Genomic DNA, 25603 nt, shown 5'->3' with positions numbered 1-25603 from the left:
TACTGTTCCTTGTGTTTCAGTCATGGATCTGGTAAATAAATATTTGTTAACTGAATGATTTATGGAATAAAAATATCAACAATCAAATGCAGGGCTTTTTCACTAAAATTGTACATGTCTCTGTCTAGAAAATGCCCAAATGAATGAGAGAAACAAACTGAACAGTCCCACAAGAAAAGCATGAAGAACTTGAGTATCCAGTACCCTTTTAGAAAAGCCTAATTAATATTAGCAATGTCAGCTGCCTCGTATAAGAGATCAAACCAGCATTAACTTTAAAGTTTAAAAACACCATCATTCATCTTTACATGTATTCGGGGTTCACAAAATGTGTTAAATACTAATATCATACACTGAAAAAGAATAACATTTAGTCAAATCCACTTACATCTTTTTAAAAGCTGCCTCCACCCCCAAACAATAGTGAAAAGAAAAATCAAAGATTGATTTGTTTGAAACCATAAACAATTTATTCAACTTTATTTTTCCCTCCTAGCATAGTGCCTTGCACATGGTAGGTTTACAAGAAGTGAACAAAGTTAAGTTGAATGTAAAATGAGGATGATGGACAAAAAGATGTGTACGGTCCTTTAAATGCCATGAATGACAAACTGCCTACATGATCAAACAATCACTGACTATATTTGATCACCTTAGCTAAACTCAAGGACTCACTGCTCCATTAATAATAAAATTCATTAAAGATATTACTCCTTCCTTAATTTCAATTAATGTGAACAAGGTCAATCCAATCTTGATTTCTGTATTTAACTCCATTATCATAGTATTAAGAATATGCCGAAACTCTACATTTCTAGAAGCATAACAAAACTGGAGACTGTGAGAACTATATTTTGGAGCTAAAGGAATAAAATTTCCTTTCTTTTCCCTTTAATAATTCCTCATCTCCCTTTAGTGTATTTGTTGAGCATTAGTTGTTATTTAATACAATGGCTCTCCTGGGATAAAGAAAATCAACCTAAAAGTAAAGAGTTTTCCAGGGATAAAGATAGTTGCAATAGAAAAATACCTGGGGGAAATAATATTTATATTATACAGCAATTAAAACATTATGAACAAAAAATTACATTTTTGAAGTCATATCATAGCAGAACTGGCCAAAACAGAATATTTGATAAGATATGGATGAGTGGGGGGAAAAAAAAGGAAAATCCACATTGAAGGGTTAATTTTCTCTCAAAATCATTTACTCACAGGTCTGTACCTGCATCACAAAGTGTTTTTGAGTCTGCTGTGTCATCCAAGCCAAAACCCCCCTTCCAGAGAGGAGCAACTCCTAATTCTGAATTGAAATAGATTCACCAGCATTTCACGTACCTAAGAACAGATCCTGAAAGTTATGAGCAAACGTTATTTGAGCAAAAGCTATGAGCAGAGGTAGAGAATCAAATGACAAAGATTTATTTCAAAGTCAAAATGTTATGCTCTTTAATTTTCTGAGGCACATGCTAAGAGAAAGACTCATTAGAGAGAAAAGCAAAAGCAAAACTCCTCCTCCTTCACAGAAGCTGGCAAATAAAAAATGTACGCACAAAACACCTGGATTTGCTTTCCTGTTTCCTTGCCAGTGACTTTTTTTAAAATATAAGATTAGCTAACAGTCAAACCAACCTTCAGAGCAACGACTTATACGCAGTCACACACATATACTCTCACACAAAAGAGAGCAAAGCTGATGCTATTTAAATATCATGAAATATTTTCTTAACCATGCACAGATGGAAGTACAGACTTTTCTGCCAACCGCTTGGTTCAGAAACTTTGCTCTATTTTTAATTATTTAGTTCAGAGGACCCGTTTGTGATTAACTTCTGTGTTGGATGGCAAAGCGAGTAAAATCCTGACCCACGGCAAAAAACACCGAGAGAAGCTTAATTATTTTTAAAGAGCTAGTATAATATTGTAAACCGTGTGTAGGGACAACTAATTTGTCAAAGACCTGTTGATGGTTGCTGCAGCTTGAAGCAACAGAGTATATCAGTGACATTGAAAAATCCAGGAGATCTTCAGGAAGTGACGCCCAAATGAGGTTCGTAGTGGCAAATACTGTACGTTTTTGTCTTGGAGAAATAGCAACGGAGTAAGAAACGGGGAGGAAGAAATTAACAATGTTAATTTAAGGACTAATCTTGTTAGCACTAGGGAGTTTCAGTTTTGACTGGGATTGGTGACTGGAATGCCAAAGCTTTAACACAGGAAATGGACTCATATTCAAGGAGAAGTTGGTCAGGAAACTCAAACCATAGAATTCAGAATCATACACCAGAACTGCTGAGCAAATTAAAATCCTAGAAGAGAAGAAAGAGGAACAGTGGTCTAGCATTAAGACAGAAGAGATGGTCAAGGAAAGAATGAGCAGGTTGGAGCAATTTAAAATTTTTAAGAGCCGTGTATTTTTTTAAAAAGCTGTTTTCAAAAAGGAACAATAAACCCAAGTAGCAAATTGGTATAAACACACAAAGGAAATCAAGTATAAGACATCCAATTAAAAACCTTCAAGGAAGAATGGAGCTAAAATCTGACAGACATTTATTCATAGAGAAGCTTTCTTTTGATCAATATCCCTAAAATGTTAAGATGTTCTGAGTTTAAGTCCTTGGTGTACCTGGAAAACCTTAGGGCCTACTGAACCATAGGCTACAGAGAGCCAAAATGTTTCAGGAGTCATAGTTATTGCTAAAAATTACATTTGCAATGACTCCCGGATCAATGCCAGAATGATCTGGGAACTGAAAAAAACAAAACAAGCCCCCAAGTTCTCCTTGAGAAGTGTAGAAATGAGAAATAAAAATAGAACACCCTTTGCATGAGAGTCTGCTTCTTAAACCACTAACACTGGCCACTACCTTTTGACTGGGTGGACTGACATGGCAGTGCCTGTAAAGGACATACCCATATTTGTGGGCAATTGTGAAATTTCAATAATTGGAAACAATCCAAGGAGCCATCATGGAGAAGAAAAAAGTTGGTTAATTCCAGAAAATCCAAAATTAAGTTGACTCCTATTGTACATATTCATATTCTTTTCTACTATGCAAATAGGTGAGGTATATGTATGGGTATGTGTGTTTGCAAGAGAACATAAGCTTTAAAAAACAAACATAATGTTTTAAAAGCACATTTATGTCTGAATTATTTATAGTTGGTTTCATAATACCAATCTGGAATTATTACTATGGGCCACAGGCCATGGCTTAGAAATGTTTTTATTTCACTTAGAAATGTTTCTATTCGCTGTAACAATAGCCACTGTGCTGGGATGGGATTTGACTCTGTGTCTTTGTCCATAAAACAATCTCATAAGATATGTAAACATGAATTCAATTTTCCTTAAGTCAAAGAAAGCAAAAATATGGTTGTCAGAACAAGAACTGCTTTCTGTGGGATATTCTAGTTAAATGAAAGCTATTCAACTTGAATCAATTGCTGTATCCATTCTCCAATACACAGCAGATTTATATTTCAGAAGGTTTTTGACAGAGAACAAAATGTTACTGAAATATCTCTTCCATTCCTTTTGTCCTACATAACATTCCATGGGCTGAACTCCCAACAAGGGGCATATATTTTTCAGCTTCTGTTTGCACTTGTTCTATTCTGGTTTGTCTTTGTTGCAGATTTTCAGTTTTGACCCTTTCCTGACAAATATTAATATACACCTTTCGGTTGTGTTACAACTTGTAAATTAAAAAAAAAAATCCTACATTTTTATTCTGTACCATCACCAAGCACCTGTAACTTTTTAAAATAAGCCCTGCTATTTAAATCAGTGATAGAACATTTTTTATAACCACTTATGTAAACACTAGAAATCCAGGGAGAAAATTATTTCAATCCAACAATCCACACATTCCTATCCAAAAGCAATCACTTGAGTATTTAAAAGCTAGAACTGTAGCGAGAGACAGGCTAGAACTAGCTTGAACAAGTCTGAGCAAGACGCATTTATCCTCCACTGGGTCTACTCCAGGTCATCCCAGGACTGTGCCTATGGGCAAACGCCAAGATGGAAAGAAAGGATTGGTGCCTGTTTTCTAGCGTATCTGTGTAAAGACTCAACAAGAGCCCAAGAGGGAGTTGCTGCTCTGAAAGGGACAAAAGGTGTGTAACAGCAAGCTGATCAAGCAGAACAGTCAACACTGTCCTGGCCATTTAGTGACGAAGCCTGAGCCAGCTCAAAATCCGTTGGAAACAGATTCCAGACAATGGGAGAGCTAAAACACTGGTTCTCAGGGATGATGTCCAAGAGGAGGTCTCGGAAGCTGGGTGTCATCCTTTAGGGTGGCCCAGAATAAAATGGTGACGCATTATGCCTCCTGGTGAGTTCATATATACTTTGAACGGCAAAGACACCAAGTCCCGTGGACTTCCAATGAAGATCTTGGGGCAAGAAGAGATGTCCACCAGCACTCTGTGTGACCTGTTAGAGAGAAACATCCTTAGCTACTCCATCACCAAGCAAAACCCCCCTGCCAGGCTGTAGCACCTTGACTCCTAGGAAAAAGGTGTAAAGAGACTGGGAAGGGGAGGGGGAGATGCCTAAAAGAGAGATGGCCTTTGTCTCATTTGTAGTGTCACTAAGAGGCTTCCACAAAGAAAATCTAGATTTAGTCCAGTCTAAAAGTGAATCATCCTAAGTATTTCTGAAACTAACAGCAGGGTCGTCAGCTTCTGCAAAGAAAGAAAAGACTTCAGAACAATTATTACACATGCTTCTGGCATCAAGAGATAAACACTGTTTTTATTAAAAGACTAGAGGCCCAGTGCGCATGAAATCGAGCGCAGTAGCTTGCTTCTGCTTGCCTCAGCTGGCCTCCCCGCCCTCCGCCCCTCATAGCTCTCCTCTCCACTGCTGGTAGCTCTCTGCCACTAGTAACTCGTGCCCCGCCCCACCCGCCACGAGAGGCACTGCTTATTTGGTCGTGACGGTGTGATGGCCACGGGCCTTTTATATAAGAGATTAATTGCTAGATGTTGCAGGATAGTAGATACTTATCATGGAAGCTACTCAGTGTCCTGCACTGGCTCCTACAGCTCAGGGGGCATAAATCTGATTAACAGGCAACTAGGTGGGCTTCCACTACCCACTTCTGTAACATCCAACAGAAAGACAGTAGGGACCTACAGATATAAAAATGATCCACATGGGAAAGGACTTCTCAGAGAAGATGGCATCAGATTCCAAGATTCCACATACAAGATCAATGTGATTTCTCATTTTTTTTTAACCTGGCTGACACTGGTGCATTAAAGGAAATCTAGTTCTAGCAGCTCAACACTAAAGGTGCAGTGGCAGCAAAAGGGAAAACATTCTCTACCCATCCATCAAGTTTAGGCTTAGGCACTACAAAAACATCTACTGTCTAAATGTATAATGAAAAGTTTCAAGGGGTAACTAAGGAGTACAGTACTATTGCACTTCTTCACCTTTCAGGCTCCATCTCAAAATTGCTCCAGTGGGCCAATTTAATTAAGCAAAGTTATGTCTTTTCAGTCTACAGTTTCAGAGACACAACTGCATAACTCTTGCCGTGTCTTGGCTGCCCAGGTGATGGAGAGGGGAGCTGAACTGCAGGTCATAAAGCTGGGGTCACAGCACAGGCTCCATGTGTGCAAGGCACCAGAACCCAGCAGGTTGGTCAACCTCTTGGGTTTCAGAAAATGAAAAGTACAGTCTTCTCAGGAGTCATGACTCCCCAGTGAAATGGCTTATCAAGGCTCTCTGACCTCTGTGATGTGCCGTTATCGGCGGAGGTTGTCCCACAACACACCAGCCACTGCACAGGGTCTAATGACGGTGGTTTGAAGGCTGTATTTACTAGATCAGAGGCTCAGACTGCAAGAAAGGGCAGTTTTGACTAGTCCTACAGAGAAACAGGAAAAGACAGGTGAAGTCTTTGAAGACCCTGAACATTTAAAATGGGAAAGTTAAAAAAATGTCTTTAAAGAAATCATTTCCTGAGACTTCAGGGCAAAGAGTCAAAAGTACATACCATTTAGAGATAGAAACTCTGAGATTAGTCAAGTCATCGAATGTTCTCTGCACAACAGAATAGCAAACAGCTAGCGTTTGCTCATTTCCCTCGATACAACCCTCTCTCCAGGACTTAAGGATGATATGAACTGTGATTTACAGAATGTTGCTTGGAGAAGCTCACATACTACTGTAAAACCCACGTTTCAAGATCACATGCAAAAATATTTATCTTCATTTTAGTGTTACTTCTTACATACATTGGCCTATTCTCACCTCCAGGATGACTGAAATGGATCTAAGGCTTGCTGGGAGGGGGCAAACTAAAAAGTAGTCTACCCGCCTTTCGCATCTGTTTACACAGATGGTTAAAACAGTACTGTTCATTAGATAGAACTGAGATGGATGAAAAAGACGACCAGTTCCTTCTGAAGAGTAGAGAAAGGCACAGAGGGTTACAGAGGCTTCCACAGAACAGGAAAGCCAAGATAAAACACCAAAATGTGGGCTTAGATGTTATCACCATATTTTTCCAAAAAGATTTCCTCCATGGAAAAGAAAAAAAAACACCTGTTAATCCTATGAATGGTGTCAAGTCAGGTACCAGAGGCAGCGGCCAGAGGTAAACATTCTTTTCCCAGCTTCTTACATAAAGGATGTCTCCCCAAAAAGCTACAACTTGGGGGTCATCTTTCTCAGTGGTCTGAGCATCAGTGACCGAGGCAGCTCCAGGGGTGAAGTAGAAATGGAGCCCCGGAAAGGGAAGCGTAATCAAAACAAAATTAATTCAGAGTCCTTTCTGCCCACACCGGGAACTTGCTAGACCAGAGCTAGGCAGAAAGGACTTTGGGGCACTTCCTGCCAGGACACTGCTGCAGACAAAGGGCCCAGGCCTCAGTTTCTAATGTCAGGCTCCCTTTTTTCATATCTGTCAAAACCTCTATCAGAAAGCATATAGTCCCCACATTAATACCCTCTTCCTGGAAAAGGTATCCTCGCTTACCAACAGGCAACTTCTAGATGAACTCATATGCAAGAAAGAGGAGGGGAATGGCCACGTGGCCAGCTTACTCAGAGGGGCAGACTCCATGGTCAGACCACCCTCCAGCCCATCGGTCTCATCCCGCATGGGTGGGGTTATGCACAGAGGGGTGCAGGGTTCCCTTGTCCCCTCGAAATGGTTCCCCTGTCCATGTGGTGCTTTACCTCAACTTGCACAATCTTGCTCAGGACTCCAGAACTACTAGTCTCTTCCAGATAAAATGATCTCTTTGGGAGAGTGATCTCAGAGGGAACTTTCTCCTGAACTGGAGCGCAATCACAAGAGTGCTTAAGGGAGATGAGTCCAGGCCAAAGAACAAATGTGAGGGAGGTCAACCTCAAACTCATTTATTCAAAACGATAGCTTTGTTTCTAAGAATTTTCATGAAACCTAAATTCAATAGGAATTTTTTTCCTTTTTAAAAAAATATGTTTTTATTGATTTTTAGAGAGAGAAACATCAATGTGAAAGAGAAACATCTATCAGCTGCCTCCTGCACACTCCCTACTGGGGATCCAGCCTGCAACCTGGGCATGTGCCCTGACCAGGAATCAAACTGTAGACCTTCTGGTGTATTGGACCGACGAACTGAGCCACACTGGCCAGGGCAGGAACTTTTTCAATAAGAAGAAACACAGTCTTAGACATTCAAACACCAAGCAACTTTTTCCTGCACTGAATTTTAATAATAATAGAGTTCTGTGTGGTTGTAAGTGCAGTATTATAAAATTTAAATATCACTGAGCATTGGACCTTTTTTCCTCCTTAGCACAGCCTTCTAACACAGATTTATCCCCAGTATCGTTCATTGTTGTGATGCACAAATCTGCTCCAACAAATAGATGCCACAGCTTTTTCCACCACTGTGGACCACTGGGCAGATCCTGGTTCCAGATACAATTTCTTAAGTCATGGTCTCTATTAATAGATGGAATATGACTGAACAAGGAGTAACAGATGAGAAAACAAAGTCCCCCAAACCTATTGAGCAAGGTTAAGGATTCTGGGCTTTATGCTGAGGGCCATGAAAAATCGGGGGAGAGGGGGTGAAGCAAACCAGAGATTCAAACAGCTGTTGAATAGTAAGAAATGTTCATTTTGGCTTCCTGAAGGAAAATGAGTTGGACCGGAACATCTAGAAAGATCATTTAGGAGGAACAGCACATACCAACCACCCAGCCCAGCTAAGCCACGAGCCCAAGTTAAGGCCTTGAGACCAGACTTCTTCAAAGCTCAGTGCCTAGGAAACTGCCCCCAATGTCCCACCCAAAGACTCTTTCAGGAGCAGCCACAGCAGGAAGGAAGCAGGGCAGCAGTGTCCCCTCCAGTGTAGCATCGGTGACAGTCACACCCAAGGAGCCCACGCTCGGCAGGGTGGTCTGGGGACTAAATGAGTGGAAGGTGTGAAGACCCCAACCGAGGACCCCTGGATAACCATCCGACTCCACCAGCATGAAACTCCGGACTGATCTCTCCAGGGCCTAAGTGAGGGAGGCTTCCAGGCTCCCAGCACATCCCAGGGCCTGGCTTCCTGAGAAAAACATGGGTCAGTAGCAGAGGGCAGAGAACCCCAAAGGCAGGCAGAGGCCTGGACAGCTAGGAAACTAGCCCAGGGTGGGTAAAGGTTAAGGAGAAGGAGTGAAGAGCAGGTGGGAGGGGAAGAGGAAAGGGGGCCCCTGGCAACAGAAAGCACTAGGCTTTCCAGGGGGTCCAGTTCCAAAGGGGAGCAGAGGGCAGATGAGAATGAGAACTATTCTCAGCAAAGCCGAGCTGTAGGCCGGCCTAGTGCAGGGCATGAGCTGCCCAATCTTCTGTCTTCCTTCCAGGTTGGCCCTCGGTACAATCCCAGAAAAAAAAAAAAGAAATTATAAAAAATAAAAGAAAATCAGACTAGGGAAATACCTGCAGCAAATATGACTTTAAGAAATATCTGGAACTCATCAAGAACTCATATACGTAGATGATAATATCAAGACTCCCATTTGCTAATTGTGTAAGAGGAAGGTAGTAAATAAACATAGATGGAAATGTTCTATCTTGGAGAGGAATCAAAGGAATGCAAATTTTAAAACCAAGAAGCCTATTCAACTAGCCAATAATAGTAAGTCCCACAATTAATCAGGTTGAGTAAGACACATTCATTTGTCATTTGTAACAATGTAAATTGGTACCAGCCTTCTAGAAAGCAATAGAAAGCAATTCAGGGCAAGCCCCCTCTATCGTAGTAACAGCCTTCTTATGTAATTGTGTCTCAGGTCAATACTAAAGTGTATGAAGATGTCCAAAGAAGCTTCATAATAGTAAACAATTAGAAACAACTCAAATGTCCACAAATAATACAAAACTTAAATTAACATAAAACAACTTTACAAAATATTATATAATCCTTGCAAATGATAACTGTAAAGTCTAGGCTGCAAATGAGAACGTTTATGCTAAGTGGAAAAAGCGAAACAGGAAAAAGATACATGTTAAATCGTCAAGAACCAGAAGACAACACATAAAAGTGAACATGAGTTATGGACTGGGATGGCGGAATCAAAGGGAACGTTTGCCTTTATTGCCTTCCTTTTATTGCTGTAATGTATAGGCAACAGATGTTTAACATGTAATATTTCTAGCAGTCATGTAGTAGTGAACAACCTCTTCGGTGGAGCAGATCGACCTGCGGAGAAGGTCACGGCCAGATCAGTACAGGGTATCTAGGCTTTCCCAAGTTTCAAAGGTCCATTTGGGATTCAAACCCTGCCCAGGACAGGCTCTGAGGGGCTCCTCGTACCTGGAATAACCCCAAAGCACAGTTCTGTCCTTTTTTCTTGTTTTTTTATTTCCAGCTCTTAAGTGCTATGTCATCTCCCCCTTTTTGACTTTCAATTTTTAGAATTATGTATTGAGATCCGACTATACACAATATATATATGGATGCTCATTTGATCCTTCATACAGTCCAGTAGGATAGATGTCATCATCCTCATTTTACAGATGAGGAAATTGAGGATCACAGATTTAAGAAATGTAGCTTGAATCACACAACTCAGGAGCCAGGGCCAGAATTCTAACCTCCATCTCCCCATTATCAGAGCCCTCAGTTTAACCACCGTGAATACTGCCTCGCCCCTTTCTCTCTGCCTATGAAACAAATAAAATTAACCACTCTTAAAATGTCACTGCTTGTATTTACACTAGCTGCCTAAAAAGCTATACAAATTGCAATGAATCAAGAGATATCAGTACAGACTGCTTATAAATTAAGCAATAAGACAAGGTAATGCTGCCCACACTAATTGCAAAAATTGATTCAGAAGAAAAAAGAAATTACCTTGACACTCAAAGCTGCACCTGCAGGTAAATCAAATGACGTCAAAAAGGATTTCTACTTGCCAATGAAAAGCAGGATATCACCCTTGATACTCCTTCAAAGAAGGGCAGAGCTTCTGCACTCTCCTTGCAAAAAATTACTCCACAATTAGCTGAAAGATTCCTTCCAATTATAATGCATCCTCACTCCAGAAATAGATGTTGTTTGGGGCAATGGTAGCAACAACAGTAAAAAGGAACAGAGGAAGGATTACGGTATGAAACTAATATAGATTGGGTGATAAATGATTTTAGGCACCACTTAAGACTTAGTCTATAAATAATGACACAATAATAGCTAAAATGTAAATTATAATTAAATACAAGACCTAACAAAGTCAAACAACAGCAAATGATGTTTGACAGAGCAAAGGTCTTGGGGAGCCAGGAAGAATTACAATAAAATCTATTCATGGAGCTGCACAGTGTTAAGATAAAAGGAGCCTAGGAGATCATTTCTCCCAACTAGCTTTTATTTTGTAGATGGGGAAACTGAGGCCCAGCAAGGTAGAGTGAGCAGAGCAGGAAACAGAAACTCAGTGTCCAAACCTCCAGTCCAGCTGCTCCCCAGCACACCACACTCACTCTGCAGTAGACTGGAATACTGGAGAGCTACTCCATTCTAAATCACATTTTAAAATGAGCATTAAACATTCTATAAATATTAAATTCCTTTTTAACAATTTTCAAATGCACAGGGGCACATTTAAAAAAGAAGCCTGGTTTTGATTTCTTTTGCAAAACGGCTCAGTGTTTAACCTAGTATTGAGTGAAATATTAACAGGTCATATAATGGTTTCAGTGTTCCCTCAGTAAAGCTAAACAGAATTTGAAAAACCATATCCTCTCTCCCCCTCCCCAGGCCTACAGGAGTTTCTGGAGCACACATTAAACTCAACACTGTTCAACAAGCCCATCACTGTTAAGTAACTCATCAGAAAATAAAGAGGGAATTACCAAAGGGGAATTGCCAAGCAATTAGTTCTCTGAAGCAGATGACATACAACTGTTGTAGGGAGGAGCTTCCCGGTTAGTCATATGCCACAGTCAGAGCCTCCTAATCTGTAAATAAAAATGCATCACATATGATTACAGCTGGGATGGAGGCTGGGGCTGCCAGGCTAGGGCACGGAGAGAAAATCCCAAGTCCTCTTCTGTTCTGTGTATCTACAAAGCGAGAGACGTTGCTCTAAAGACATTTCTTTTAAAAATCTTTGGTAAATTTCATTCAACATAAGAAAGACAAACTGGCCTTCTCTAAGCAGGCTAAGAGCAAAGTGATCTCTCTTTATCCTCCTGACATGAGTCGGTTAAGGTTCATCCGCTGGTCTAGTGAAGGAGAAAAAATGAGAGTCTGAGAGGGGTGGGGACAAGGGGTATAGCAGATCTGAGCTGCCTGACAGCCACCCCCACTAAAGGGTGACCTCTTTTCACGCATGTTTTGTTCTTAAAGCTTGCACTTAGCACCACCCCACTGCCTATCAAACTGGAGAGATAAATAGTTCCTATCTGCCAAATCTTGCAAGCTGAGCAATGACCCAGTGAAGTTCTTTGAAGAGTCAAAAGTTCATCGTCTCACAGGGACTCTTGATGTCAAACAACATTTAGAGCCCAAACACAGATAAGCATATTGCCACTGTCATCATTTTCTGCAATTAATAATTATTGAAAATGTGTAGGAATATGAGAAAGAGTGAAAGAAAACACCGCAAAGACAGCCCATACGTGGCTCGGAATGGACAAGCAAGCATTAAAAAAGAAGGTTCATTGCCCATGAGCCTTTCCCTGATCCTGGCCTCTGAGAGTATGCTGTTCCTCTCTTGTAATTGTTTAAATATTACTCCTGGACATACCTTGCCTTCTGGGCTCAACTGTAAGCTTCTTATGGACAGGGCTTAGGCCTTGAGAGACAATGCATGGCAGCAGTAAAGATGCTACCACTAGAGCTGGTCAACCTTGACCAAGTCACTTATTGTCTCCGTGCCTCAGTTTCCCCATCCATGAAATGGAGATAATAATAGTGTCTACCTCAGAAGACCACAATGAGGATTAAATGAGTTAACACACAGTGAGAACTACTGATAATCTCTGAATTTCTTTTAGGGCCCAACTGGCATAAAGCTTCTCACACAGCAGATGCTTATAAATATCTGCAGAGTGACCTGCCCTTGGAGTTGTGTTTTCCATTCCTCTCACCCCCATCCTAACTTTCCTGTCTTTTGTGAAAGGTAGGTAAGTCATTGCCTCATTCTGAGCTCTTTAGGGGAATACAAACAGCCCATCTAAAACTAATGTAAAAAACAAAACAAAACACTTAAATAATCTTCAAATTTTCTTTAACTATATTAAAAGAGACTGCCCACTAACAGCAGTGTAACCAGATAATTTCCAGCTTTCCCTGTCATTTTGAGCCAAGAAGTTTTCACCCACTCCAAAGTCAAGGCTCACTAATCCTACTTTTTTTTCTATAAATATAAATGGGAAGCCAAACTTCAGAAAGCTGTGCTTTCTGTGTGTGTGTGTGTGTGTGTGTGTGTGTGTGTGTGTGTGTTGTGTGTCACATTTAAAAAGAGTCCATATAAAGCCTTCAGAAAAGCCTCTAAAGTTATAAAACACATCCATATTAATGTGATTTATCTAAGTACAGTAAATGAATTGCCACAAAAATGAACAATTGCTCCAGAGTCAAGTAGGTGGCACAATGTGATTTACGCATATCACGTGAAATGAATAAATCAACAGTGGGAAAGATCAAAGGAAATGCTGGAATTGTTGTTACTATGTACAGGGCCTCACTGAAAAGCTTCTTAATATAACTGTTTAGAGGAAAACAGAAGGATGGTTTGTTTAAATGACAACAGATAATGCATGCACGGAATTTCAAAAGCAACATTCGTTTTCATACACACACGTATTAGGTTTAGCTAAAATTAGCTCATGTTCCTTTCTTTTTTAAATGTCTTAAAGGAATAAAGGTTTCAACAAGATTTCATTGAGCTGAGACTCCAAAGTGCCTGAGCTTCCAGGGCAGACCCCCCATTACCCACCCATGCATCATCCCCACTTCTCCACCCACCCACCCTCCACCCCAAGTCTTAAAGAGGAAGCATACAAAGGCTGTGCCACTCCAACATTCCAGCTTCTCTTCCATGCCTCTTACCTTCTCTCTACATATTCTGCACCAGCTGATGTCACCCCTGAGGTACAGTCATCCCCTCTGCCTGTCAAACCTTCTGCCACACACAAAACCCAAAGCCCAATTTCCAAGATCACTTTCATGCCAATGACTCCTCCAAATTTATCTCCAGACCTGACCTGTCAGCAATTTTATTCCCACACCCTGTACTGTCTGCTGGGCTCCAGCAACTCAGATGTCCACCAGCACCTGTGCTTCAGCCAAAGGGGCCTTGTCAGTTACACACCGTGCACTCCCTGTTATATCCCAGCCACTTCAATGGTCTTCCTACAGCTCTATCCATCTCTACCCACAGAAATGCTAACCAGCCTTCAGAGCTGAACTCAAATGATCCCTCCTCCTCAGTCTTTCCTCGTCATCCTACTCAGCATCATTCTTCTGAATTCCTTCTGTGTTAGAACGTACCCCAAGAAGTACAACCACCCCATTCTGCTTTGTCTTAGTTTTTTCCAAGCATTTCTTCTTTCACCTACCTGACCACAAAGAACACATAGAGTATAACCTCTTTTGGGTGGTTGTTACTCACTTTCATACCCACAGCACCGTGTAGTAGTTTAAAAAAATACACAATGAATACATGAATGAATCATTTCTTAATAGAGAAAGTGCCTGTGAACAAGTTATGCCATAACTTTCCTATAATCATATCTTATTTGCAAAATAACTAGAACCAGGGATATTGTAATTTAGGTTTTTAGAAAAACTTTAATGAATATAACAGAATACAACATGAATGACATGATTTCCCTGCCCACATTTAGCCATCAATTGTGAGAACTCTACGGAGGACATTATTTATGCAAAATGTTTAAATAATGCTTTATTAGCTTACTTTAAATGCAATCGCCGAAATGTCAGTTGCTTGGAATTCAAGGTGACTCTGCACTACTTTGTCAGTAATACAATACAAATATTTGTAAGACACTTACTGGTAGACTTGCTTAATATAATGTAAAAACTTCAGTATCATCTCAATAAGTTTGCACATATTGGCCAAGAGATATGACTTTCTGATGCCTCAATTTTCACAATAAAATTATTTTAAACACCACAAGTTTTTTAAAAATTGCACATGTATTAACCACATATTCAATTAAACTACTTCCTTAAAAAGCTTAAATGTGAGGATTTTCTGCCTAGCATATAATTGTAAAAATGGGTAACATCCCTAAGATATAAAGTAACAGTGAGGCATGTCACCATTTTTTATTCAGGTGACAGAGACCTTAAGAAGTTTATCTTTGACCCTAGCCAGTTTGGCTCAGTGGATAGAGCATTAACCCCCAGGCTGAAGGGTCCCGAGTTCAATTCTGGTCAAGGGCACATACCTCAGTTACAGGCTCATCCCCCACCCTGGTCTGGGTGCATTCGGAGGCAACCAAAGGATGTTTCTCTGTTTCTCCCCCTCCCTTCTACTCTCTCTAAAAATCAATGGAAAAATATCCTTGGGTGAGGATTAACAACAACAAAAGCAGCTTACCTTTGCATGTAACTGCAGGGTGATCCTATTTCCTTTCACAGACCATCTCCCTAATCCACAGCCAATAAAATGTCAAGTACCCAGTTCCAAACTCTACAAGGATATAATGTGATAACTTCCTCCCTCCTATGCTCCCCTCCCAACAGACTTCTCTGACTATCCTTTCTGGGACATAGTACTTCAGTCACTCAAGGTTTTGCTTGTTTTTACTCAAATCACAAATAACTTATCATGTGCATACAACTCGTCAGTTTATCTTACAACAATACAAAAACAATACATGAGAATCCTATCCCAGTAAGAGAGTTGGATGAACACAAAATTCAGAAAAACAAATAAGTCTCATTTGTTGTGCAGAGCTACAAATGTCTACAGGGTTGGTCCAAAGACCAAGGTATAGGTATGTTTACTTGTTCCTAGTCATAAATGGTCCAGGAGCAACCATCACAATACAAGAATATCAGAATTACCCTGTCAAGACATAAGTTACTTAATGTTCGTGGATCATAAACGATATATGCCAGGCATTATCCTATCCTATATATGTATATTATTTCACTCCATCCTCACAGCAGCCCTAGGATAAAGTTCTAATATTATCTCCATTTTCAAGACAGAGACACTGAGGCATCAAAAGGTTAAAGAATGGCCCAAGGTCACAGTGGCTACTCTAGATGTAAAGCCAGACAGGCTGGTCCCAGAGCCCCATGCTCTTACCTCAGATGCCACAGAATTTACATGTAACTTAAAAGCTGGATCTTAGATAAAGAGAGGGAGCTCTTTATTTAAAGAAAGATGAAGAATCATTTTCAAGATGAACATTTTGGTAAAGCAAATGTCCATCTTGTAACAAATTAGTTGAAAATCCATATTTTTATTTGTGAAGCTTGATGGAAGGTAGAACTTTCCATCTCACCAAAGAAGGAAGTAGAACAGTTCTCAGGAAGAGCTGCCTGGAGACCACCCATCCCAGCAGTTCCCAAGCCTGAGGAGCCTCAGTCTGATTCCAAGAGACCATGAAGGTTCATTTTGATTCAACAGGTCTAGGGTTGAGTTCCAAATTCTATTTTTTTAAGCTCCCAGGTGATTCTGTTGCCCAGCCAGGCTTAGGAACCTCTGAACTAGTCTATTTCCACAGCTTCCAGCAGGACTGCTCCCAAGGCAAATAGAAACAGGGAATCTATTTCACAATTGCCTTTGGTTGCGTACACCAGTGTTCCCAAACCCTTAGTGCCCCAACTTGTGCCTAACTTCCATCTCTCCTGACTCCCTTTAGGCAGTATTCTCTTGTCCTCTCTTCAACCGAGAAGTGTGAGTCATCAACCCTGCATACACCCGGTGTCTGCATGACTTTCCACACCAGAAAAATTTACTGTACGTGAGGAAATCAGGAAGTTGTAAAATCCAGACAGAGACAGAGAAATTCAAGATTCAACAAATACTGGTTGCCACTGAACAAAGAGGCCTCTTGCACACGTGGCACTCTTCAACAAAAAACTAAACCATGAAAACTGTGCATTCTCATTGCATTAAGTAAAAGTGACAATTAAAATGATCGGGCTCGAGACCAACACACAATGGTCAATCATCACAAAATCAAATGCTAACTTCTTCATTAGCCAAATAAAATGAAACCAAAAAGAGAGATACTTTAACCCAACTTTTATAAAAAAAAAACTCTCTTGGCAATCTCTCTATTTCCAACACAATATGTTTGCAAAGACAATTATATTAAACAGTCCACAAAGTGCTAATGGATAGCTAGTAGGCGATTTTTCCAGGCCAGACTTTATCTTCAGATGGGAACTAGCAAGCATCACAAAACTCTCACCTGATACGTGACGCACTTCTCTGTAGTGGCTGTGGAGGAGGAGACTGCTGTACAAGGATGACAAACGAGTCTGCAGTTTGAATGGACCACCTTGGTGACTTGCTGCACGGTGCTCCTGCAATGGTCCAGGAAGCGCAGAAGAGGAAATCAAAATGAAAAACAGAACAAATTGTTTTAAAAAGTAATTCCACTTAAGTGTCAATGCACTGAAATCTTCGCTCTTAAGAACACCAAATTTTGCATTTTATTTCAGGAGAATCACACATATACCAGCCAGCTCAAAAGGCAGGTCTGGTTTTACTCAACGGGGCCTCGGAGGGAGGCCAACACACAAAAAGGTCATCCCCTCAATCAAATTAAGAGCTCGGTCTCCCCATTTGAGCCAACTACTGCCATTCTTTTCTCTAATGATTCTAACCAATCATCTGATCAACACATGCTGGTAATCACAACAATATCAGGTGACAATGAATATGGATTGAATAATAATTGAGCCAAAGTCTAATTTTAATGTGGCATATATTACTATCAACATGCAACATAAGGGACAACCATTAAAAAAAGCACAGTTATTAGCATACCAATCTAATGGGATAGAAGAATGTAACACAGGCAGAAAAAAATTTTAAAAGAATACACATAGTCACTAGACTTTCCACTAAACTTTAAAGCATTTCATTATTAAATGTATGTCTATTTCATTTTTATTTTGCCATAATGCCTTGCACGTGGTAAAGTAAAAATTTTTCTTATGTATAATGAATGTGTGAATGGATGAATGAAAAAGGGGATGAATGAATCTTCCATATACCTTTCCATCAGGGAGCTTGGTGCTTGTAGTTTTTGTGAGGTAAAGACCTATGCATAGAAATGGAAGAAGTTGAGGACTTGATCTGCTAACAGTTTCCAGCCCCATTTATTAAAATAATATGTTTAGATACTGGTAATTCCACATTACAGAATCAGTAGCACAGTTATTATTAAATATTCCCAAACTAGTCATCGCTGGACTGATTTCCAGTCTTTGATTACTGGAACTGATCTGCACATTTGTTTAGGCTGATTTTAAATTTAGTTTGGGCTTCCTAAGCCCATGCCAGGTAACAGTAGGAAGGAGAAAGCCCAGGATTATATTGGGAGTCAGAAAGAAACTATTCTGGAGCTATGAATATGATCTCCAATGTGAATAATCTGTAAACAGGTAGTGAGCCAATTATCCTTGGGTACATGGCAACACATCTCAGTAGTCATGATTATTTTCATCCATACACACTCACTATTTTTAAGAGCACAACCCAGCTGGAAAGGAAAATAATTTCAGCAGCTTTCCAACACTTTTCAAAGTAATGAATAGTAGCCAAAATATTCTTACTTCTAACTAATCCATTCACCAAGTATTTATTTAAGCATCTATTATTGCATGCCGGGGACTTATAATCAAAAGAAGTTCCATTTCCGGGCCTTGGTTTTAACCAGGTGTAATCTGTGAGTACAGAAAAAGGCGGTAGACTGTACCAGACTAAAACGTCTTTGAAGACACTATCCCTCTACTGAAAAGCTTGTTGGGTTACAAATGTAAATAGTGGCCAAATTAAATAGATGCTCACAAAATTCTATTTACTCTTATACAGTAATTGTTTTAAGGGGAGGAGTCTTGATTTGATCTAGTAACATCAAATGAAGCATCAGAACACTGAATAATCACTTTCGAACAAGGTGCAGGTATCGCACACTCGCAGGCAGCACTTGCTTTCTGAGCTAACAATTGTGAGGGTGTTTGCCTGTATATATCAATGTGTGTGCACACAACCCCATTTACATATCACCTGACAGATAAGGTTTTATAGAGTCCAAATTACAGTCTCCTCCTATTCTGCTGAAGTGCAGAGAACAGTCAAACATGATGCAAATGCTGTAAAATATTAATTTACTTTCTCATTGGTATGCCTACTTATTTAAAAAATATTTGTATTATTTGTATTGCTACATCAGTTAAAGTAAGTAAGAAAGTTAACATAACTTGCTGTATTCTTTTAAAGGAAAGAAACACAAGAATACACAAGAGCAAGAATGAATGGATTCATAGTAAAATAATACAAGCAATATAAAAGAAAATGACCTATTAACTATTTTATACAATATATACACTAAACATGGAATATTTAATATTTTAAAAGCAGAGCAACCTAACACAATACCACTAATAGTGGAAGATTAGTAAGAAAGGTGGCCTAAATAATATTTATGCGTTGGTCAATAAAGAGGAGATAATAGGTAAATAATGTAAACACGAGAGATACTATAAATACTTCGGAGAGAGTGGGCCAAAGCTCAGGGTGCAATAAAAGAAAAACTACCATATACAGTGACAAAAAATACACTTTCTTTGAATGCTAGACGCATAAATGCTTCTGGGTCAGTAGCAGTGTCAATTATCATTAAAAACTTCTGCTAAATGACTCCCTCAAAACATGTCATGTTAAAGAGCACCTAAGTAGAATAAAAAAAAAGAGTTCCTCTTAGCCTGAATCAAAAGACCACAATCAGGAGAGCCTCTGTCCCCTTAAGTCTCAACCTCTGATTACACTACAATGAATTTTCTGAACAGTAATTTTCAGGTAGGCTAAATTTTTGCTTACATTATGGCAATTATCATTGCATTTTCATTACTCCACAAATTGGATGCATTAAAAGTTATAGAAAAATCAATGAAACATTTCTGCTAACATCAAACATGTCAAAGAAAATATAATGCTCATTGCTTTTTTGCCTGTAACATTTCTAAACATGTTTTAGCATATTAGTAATGGTAATATATAGTACAAATATTTATTGTACATTAACTTGAAAAGTTCAGATTTATAAGGATTATAAAATACATACAGTGATAAAAGACAAAAATATATAAATTATGAAATAAAAAAGGGTTTTAAAGAACTGTTTTCACAAATAACAATTATTTGCTAAATCATTTTTTAATTTTTATTGACTGATTTTAGATAAAGAGGAAGGGAGAGAAAGAGAGAGAGGAGGACCATCGGCTTGTTGTTCCACTTATTTATCACTCATTGGTTGATTCTTGTATGTTCCCTGACTGGGCATCAAACCTGCAACCTTGATATATAGGGACAACATGCTAACCAACCGAGAGACCCACCAGGAATACCTAAATCTTTTTATTGCTCCTATAATTTTAAGCATATATTAAAATTATAGAATATATAAGCATATATATATATATATATATATATGTATATATCCAATTACAACTCTTTCAGCCAACATTTAAAAATAGTCTCTAAAACTAGCACTCAGTATACTCATTATCATATCCTCTCTTAAAGAATTTTTGAATGAGTATTTTATTAAACTGAATTTAATGAATCTAAAATTTGAACAGCATAATTTCTATTGTTTTCCAACCTCATTCTTAAGAAGAAAAAAAAGGGCAGTCCTATATGTAACGCCTTAGAACAGAAATTACTTCTCTATTGGGATTTTTAGATGATTTATTATTTTCAATGCTTTTAACAAAATAAGGAGGGCTGCTTCTGATAACTGAAAGTATGACCTGTGCTAAATCTGTTCTTTGAAGCAATTAAACTGCACATGTCCAAATCTCTCACAGAAGCCAACCATTCAAATCATTGAATTATTCTGAAAACATAAAGCAACAGAAACAAAATTATCTCTCTCACCCCTAAAAATTATATTCTGTCTTATGGCACTATGTCAGTTTATGTATGCAGGTATTTAAGCTCTCCAGAACCTAAACTATGTTATTACTTTCAAACAACTGTAATTTAAAGAATTAACATTCACTCCTACATTTACCTAGTTTAGTAAGATATATTTATTGACTAACTTCTATGAGGAAACATAGGGAGCTGGTGTCACAATATGTTAGTCATCAGACTGTCATTGAAGTTAAGTGCCAAAGTAAAATCCACTTGACATTTCAGAATGGAAAAAAAAATAAAGGCACATTATACAAAAGGAATGTGAGTCCTTAAGCTCTGTAATGACAACAAAAACAGGAGTCACAGAAATATGTTCACTAACATTTTAATAATCTCTTCAGGCTGACCTTTCCCAGGACTCCCAAACAACTGAGGAAGGTATATTGAAACACAGGGCCATCTACAGGCATTTGATGTATAATCCCAGGACTAAAGAGTTTTTCTTGAACCTTTCTCTAGTAAAAGACAATTCAGAAGCCCTGAAGCCAATTTATAATATTTCTGATAAAGTATCACTTCTGTTTACCAAACCCTCTTAAAACGAAATCCAGAGAGAAAAATATTAACTTTTCACAGTTCCCAATCAGGTACATTTCTCATCCTTATTTTAGCATGAATTTATGCATTCAAAAATACATGTTCACATTTTAGGGCAAGTAAAAACGATTTTCTGTAAGTCGAAAAATATCATCCAGGACCTCCAAGGTGTTGGGTAAAACTTACACTTCTGTACCTTATTTTATATTCTTGCTTCCCATCTGTTTACCTCCTAGGAATAACAGTAGCTCCTCGTTTTAACCACTGCAACTGAGTAGGCCACAAACACATAAACTCACTACTAGAAACTGGTAACCTCACACCCCACCCTTGGCCCCAAGGGGAAAAGGATTTACCAATTTAGCTTGGGGACCGGTGGCAGGGTCACAACTAAATCAAGGCGTGATTTCAATTATTTTTACTTTCAAATATCAAGGTTACTAAAATACTTCCCTTTATTTGGATTGCCCAAGCAACACAGAGTTTCCACAACCAAAGCTAATTTTCTTTTCTTTTTGTAACAGTATTACTTATCTTTGCTTAACAGGTTTAATAAGGTGGTGCCCTAATACAAAGAGTGGACTGCTGCTCTCTAAATTATTAAATGCTCATTAAATTATACCCCAAAATAGAGCAGAAGTTGTTTATTGTGCAAAAGCACCACACATTATCAGTCTACCAGCTACAGGCCTGCATGATCTCTTTCCTGAGACACAAACCTTTTCACTTACTATCACAGATTAAAGATCATGGCCAAAAGATCCAAATGAAGCACTTCAATACATTCAGAATGGCTGCCTACGGTCAGTCCCATTTTTTGCTATTATGACGGCTGTAAAGTTTTAAAATGTGACAATGGGGATAAGTTTCCCAAATAAATTACTTCCACTGAGTAAACCCTTTAGAAAACCAGTCATGACTACTGTAACTTAGGTTCTAAAGAAGGAGCACTTCCGCCCTTGAAAGGGTTAATGCCTGCAAGGCCAATGGCACCAGAAGGCAAAAGAAATGTTGCTTTAGTCAGCTCTGAAAGGTTTCTAACAAGTACCAAATACTTGTTGAACTGTTCACAATAAACACCAGCAGGATTGTCGGGCTCCTTTCACTGTCTGGGAGAGGCATTTACATACTGCACCCAGTAAGAACAGCTTGTTGGTCTCCTTTATAAGAGTATGGATAAGACTCATTCAGTGTTTCCCGTCCAAATGAAGGCGCAATTGAAATAGTGAAGTCCCTCTCGTCTGGCTTGGGCAGCACAAATACTGTGCATAAAACACTTGGAATAGTCCAGGCACAAAACAAACCCACCTGAATGGAGGAGGAACACTGCCTGTTGCCATGGCAGCCTGATCTAATTACATGAGTGATGGGGTTGGAGTAAGTGCTCCGAAAACCTACACCACTGACCATATCTACAAGAGGAGAAAGACAGGCAGGCAGGAGGTTCAGGGGGAGACATCAACTTCTGCTTTATGTAGAAGGGGGCATTTAAGCCCATTTGTCTGTGGAGCTGTTAAAATACTGACTGATGCATGCACAGTTAGAGGGCAGTCAGAGGAGATTAAATGCCACAGCATTGGCCGTTATGGTGCAATCCTTTCCAAGAGTTCATGTGCAGGATTTTCTCATCCTCCTCTCTGGTGGTTTCCCAGGCATGCGTTTCATTACACACACACACACACACACACACACACACATACACTAAACTCAAGTATCAAACTTCCTTCGCCCACCAAATAAACCACAAGGTGGGCTTTACCAGGGGCTTCTAGGAACTGCAAGGTTCCTCATAAACCCAAACAGAAATGGCTTAGCTAACAGTGTTGAAAAGTAACTAGCTGAGCCTAAAAATAACCATCAAGTAACCACCCTCTGCTGTGTGCGACATGTAACGATGATGTTTAAATATCAAGAGCACCCTGCATTATAAAACACAAATGTCATTGAGCTGTGACTACTAGATTGCCAAAGGAGGACTTATTTGCATACACACATTCCCGTGCATGCAGGGCAGGATGTGCAGGGAGTATGCCACTCTAAGGCATTAGTTTTGATTCTGTGGGTGTAATGGGGGTCTTATAATGTTGCTAACTGTACCCTGTGGATCTCGCAGGGAAGCTAAGAATCTCTTCGGGGACAGAACCAGTTTGGAGAGGAGTCCCTACTGCACAGCATACGGTAAACAAAATAAAAATAGCTTGCCGTTCTCCTTAGCCACATCGCGCATTATATAACCAGCTTCCGACTGGCTTTTTTTTTTTTTCTTGCCCTTACTACTCTTCAGCAATTTCCCAATCTTCCGAAGTATTTATATTACCCTCTTATCTGTAGGATTATACACTAAGAAAGCAAAACAAAACAGAGCCGCCGCGGGATTGAACCGAACTCCACAGTCCTTAGAAACTGATTTTGTTGTTGTTTTCTGGCTGGATCTCCACCACCACCCTACTTCCACCGCCAACCGAGGTGCTTGCTCCATCTCCCTAGAAAACCTGGATTGTTTCATCCCTTCCAGTCAGCCCCCTACGTGGTCGGAAATAAAATGAAAGCACCAGCCGCGGAGTTCGGGCTGGCGGCCTGAGGGCGGAGGGAGGCTGAGGAGGGGTCGGGCGCAGCAGAGTCAGCCAAGTGGCTTCAAAGGGCCCCCTCCCCACCGCGACGGCCCCGGCGGACCCCCACCGCCCGCGCGGGCACACACACACACACGCATTCACACGCGCGCTCGCTCACTCACACTCCCGCCGCGCTCCGTCGCCTCCTCACCTCTTGCTCCGCCCGGCCGGCCCCTTCCCTGCCCCCTGCAGGGCCGGCCTGCGCGCAGCGCTGGGACCACGTAGGAGGCGGCGCGGCCGCGGGAGTTGCTGGGTCTCCGGTCCGGCCCCGAGGAGCAGAGGGGCTCCTGGGTGCATCCCAGTCCCCGCAGCGCCTCCACCGCCGCCTCCTCCTTCCCCTCCTCCTGGCTTCATTCACCCTCCCAGCAGCCGCGCAGCCGTTCACTCCCGGCGCCGGCAGGGCAGCGCCTGCTGCCGCTCCTCGGCTCCTGCCGCCGGCGCAGGCGGGGGCGCGGGCCCGGACTGGGGCGCTCATGGGCTCCCGGCTCCGGCGGCGCGGCGGCTGCACAAGATCAGGAAGCGGCCGTACCAACAGGGCCGCCAGCGCCACTCCGGCCGTGCTCCCAGCACCCGCGCCCCCGCGCCCATCCTCCGCGTCCCCAGCGCTCCCACTGCCTGCGCCCAGCCGCGCGCAGCGTCCCGGCTCCGCCGCCGCTGCCGCTGACCCCTCCGGGTCCACAGCCGCGCGCCAGCGATGCCGGCTCCCAGAAAACCCGCGCCCCGGGGCACCGAGGCCGGGCGGCCACTAGCGGAGCAACCTAGTCCTCCTTCAGACCCGCTTGCTCCCATCGCTCTCTTTGGGGAGAAGGGTGGGGAGGGGTCGGCGGGAGGAGCGGACAGCGCGACCCCGGCCGCCGCCTCCTCCCTTTACCCCACCTCCAGGGAGGAGGACATGACTCTTCGCATTCGCAACCAGACCAGCAGCCGCCCAAGCGGGGTGCCGCCGCCGCTCTCCCGGCCCGCACCCCCAGCCCGGGCGCGCCCCCTCGCCCGGCGGGCGCCCACCTGGTCCCCCGCGGTCCCCCTGCTGGCCATCCCCGCGCCCAGAGCGGGGTGTCGGCCTGGGAGGCTGAAGCCGGGGAAGGTTGTATGTACACACACACACACACACACACACACACAAACAACACAACACGCTGCGTCGATTTCCTTCTTTCCTCTTCAAGCTGTTTTCCGTGCTGCCTTTGGGGGTTTGGGATTTGTTTGCTGGTTGTTGCTTTGGCCCCTCTCAGGAGAGCGGGGATAGGGGGGGATCTTAATCTAAATCGGGGGAGAAGGGGATGGGGGAGGGGGAGAGACAGAATCAGAGGAGAAAAAAAATCGCCACTTACTGTAAAGTGTAAATGGATCTGGGGTGGCGTGGGGAAGGGGGGGCAGAGGGAGAGAAACAGTGTCTTGCGGCTGCTGTAGCTCTGGCTGCTGCTCCAAGGGGCTTGTTTTGGATCCCCCTGCAGTGAAACAGGTCCTGTACGGCTCCGCCACTGTAGTAGAAATGATGTCTGCGGTATACTCTGCTCTCTCCTCCTCCTCCTCCTCCTCCCCCCACTCCCTTCCCCTCCCCTCCCCTCCCTCCTCCCTCCCTCGCGCTCTCTCGCGCTCGCAAGCTCGCTCCAGTATGTAAATGTGTAATAGAAGCCAAATATGGAGCAGTTGGCTGCTGCCGCCGCAGCTCAAGGATCCGACGGGAGGGCGGGAGGAGGGGGGGGGCACCCTCCGGCGGGCGGCGGGGCCAGCGGCTCGAGCCGGGCGAGCGCAGGGCGAGCGGCAGACCCGCGCCCTTAACCCTTCGGTGCGCGTGGCCCCGGTTCGGAGG

The 25603-nt window shown here is 41.7% G+C and overlaps 1 protein-coding gene across 3 annotated transcripts in view; it reads right to left on the bottom strand.

Annotated features, from left to right (window-relative positions):
* Positions 1–25311, bottom strand: part of ATXN1 (ataxin 1) — a 421222-nt gene extending 395911 nt beyond the window's left edge. For 2 of the 3 annotated variants that reach the window (XR_011470272.1, XM_070405691.1), the window contains exons 1-2: positions 25122–25311; positions 16902–17016 (exon numbers count right to left, since the gene is read on the bottom strand). The gene's annotated coding sequence lies outside the window, so the exon portion shown is untranslated. Of the gene's footprint in view, positions 1–16901; positions 17017–23941; positions 24144–25121 lie in introns of those variants that run through there. The other variant, XM_070405692.1, reaches the window with a different exon arrangement.
* Between the last annotated feature and the right edge of the window lie 292 nt (positions 25312–25603).

The sequence above is a fragment of the Myotis yumanensis genome, unplaced genomic scaffold, assembly GCF_028538775.1.
Source record: "Myotis yumanensis isolate MYYU_CA2020_CCGP unplaced genomic scaffold, mMyoYum1.0.hap1 SCAF_2, whole genome shotgun sequence".
NCBI lineage: Eukaryota > Metazoa > Chordata > Mammalia > Chiroptera > Vespertilionidae > Myotis > Myotis yumanensis.
The sequence above is the reverse complement of the archived record's forward strand: the minus strand, read 5'-3'. Positions and strand labels throughout refer to the sequence as shown.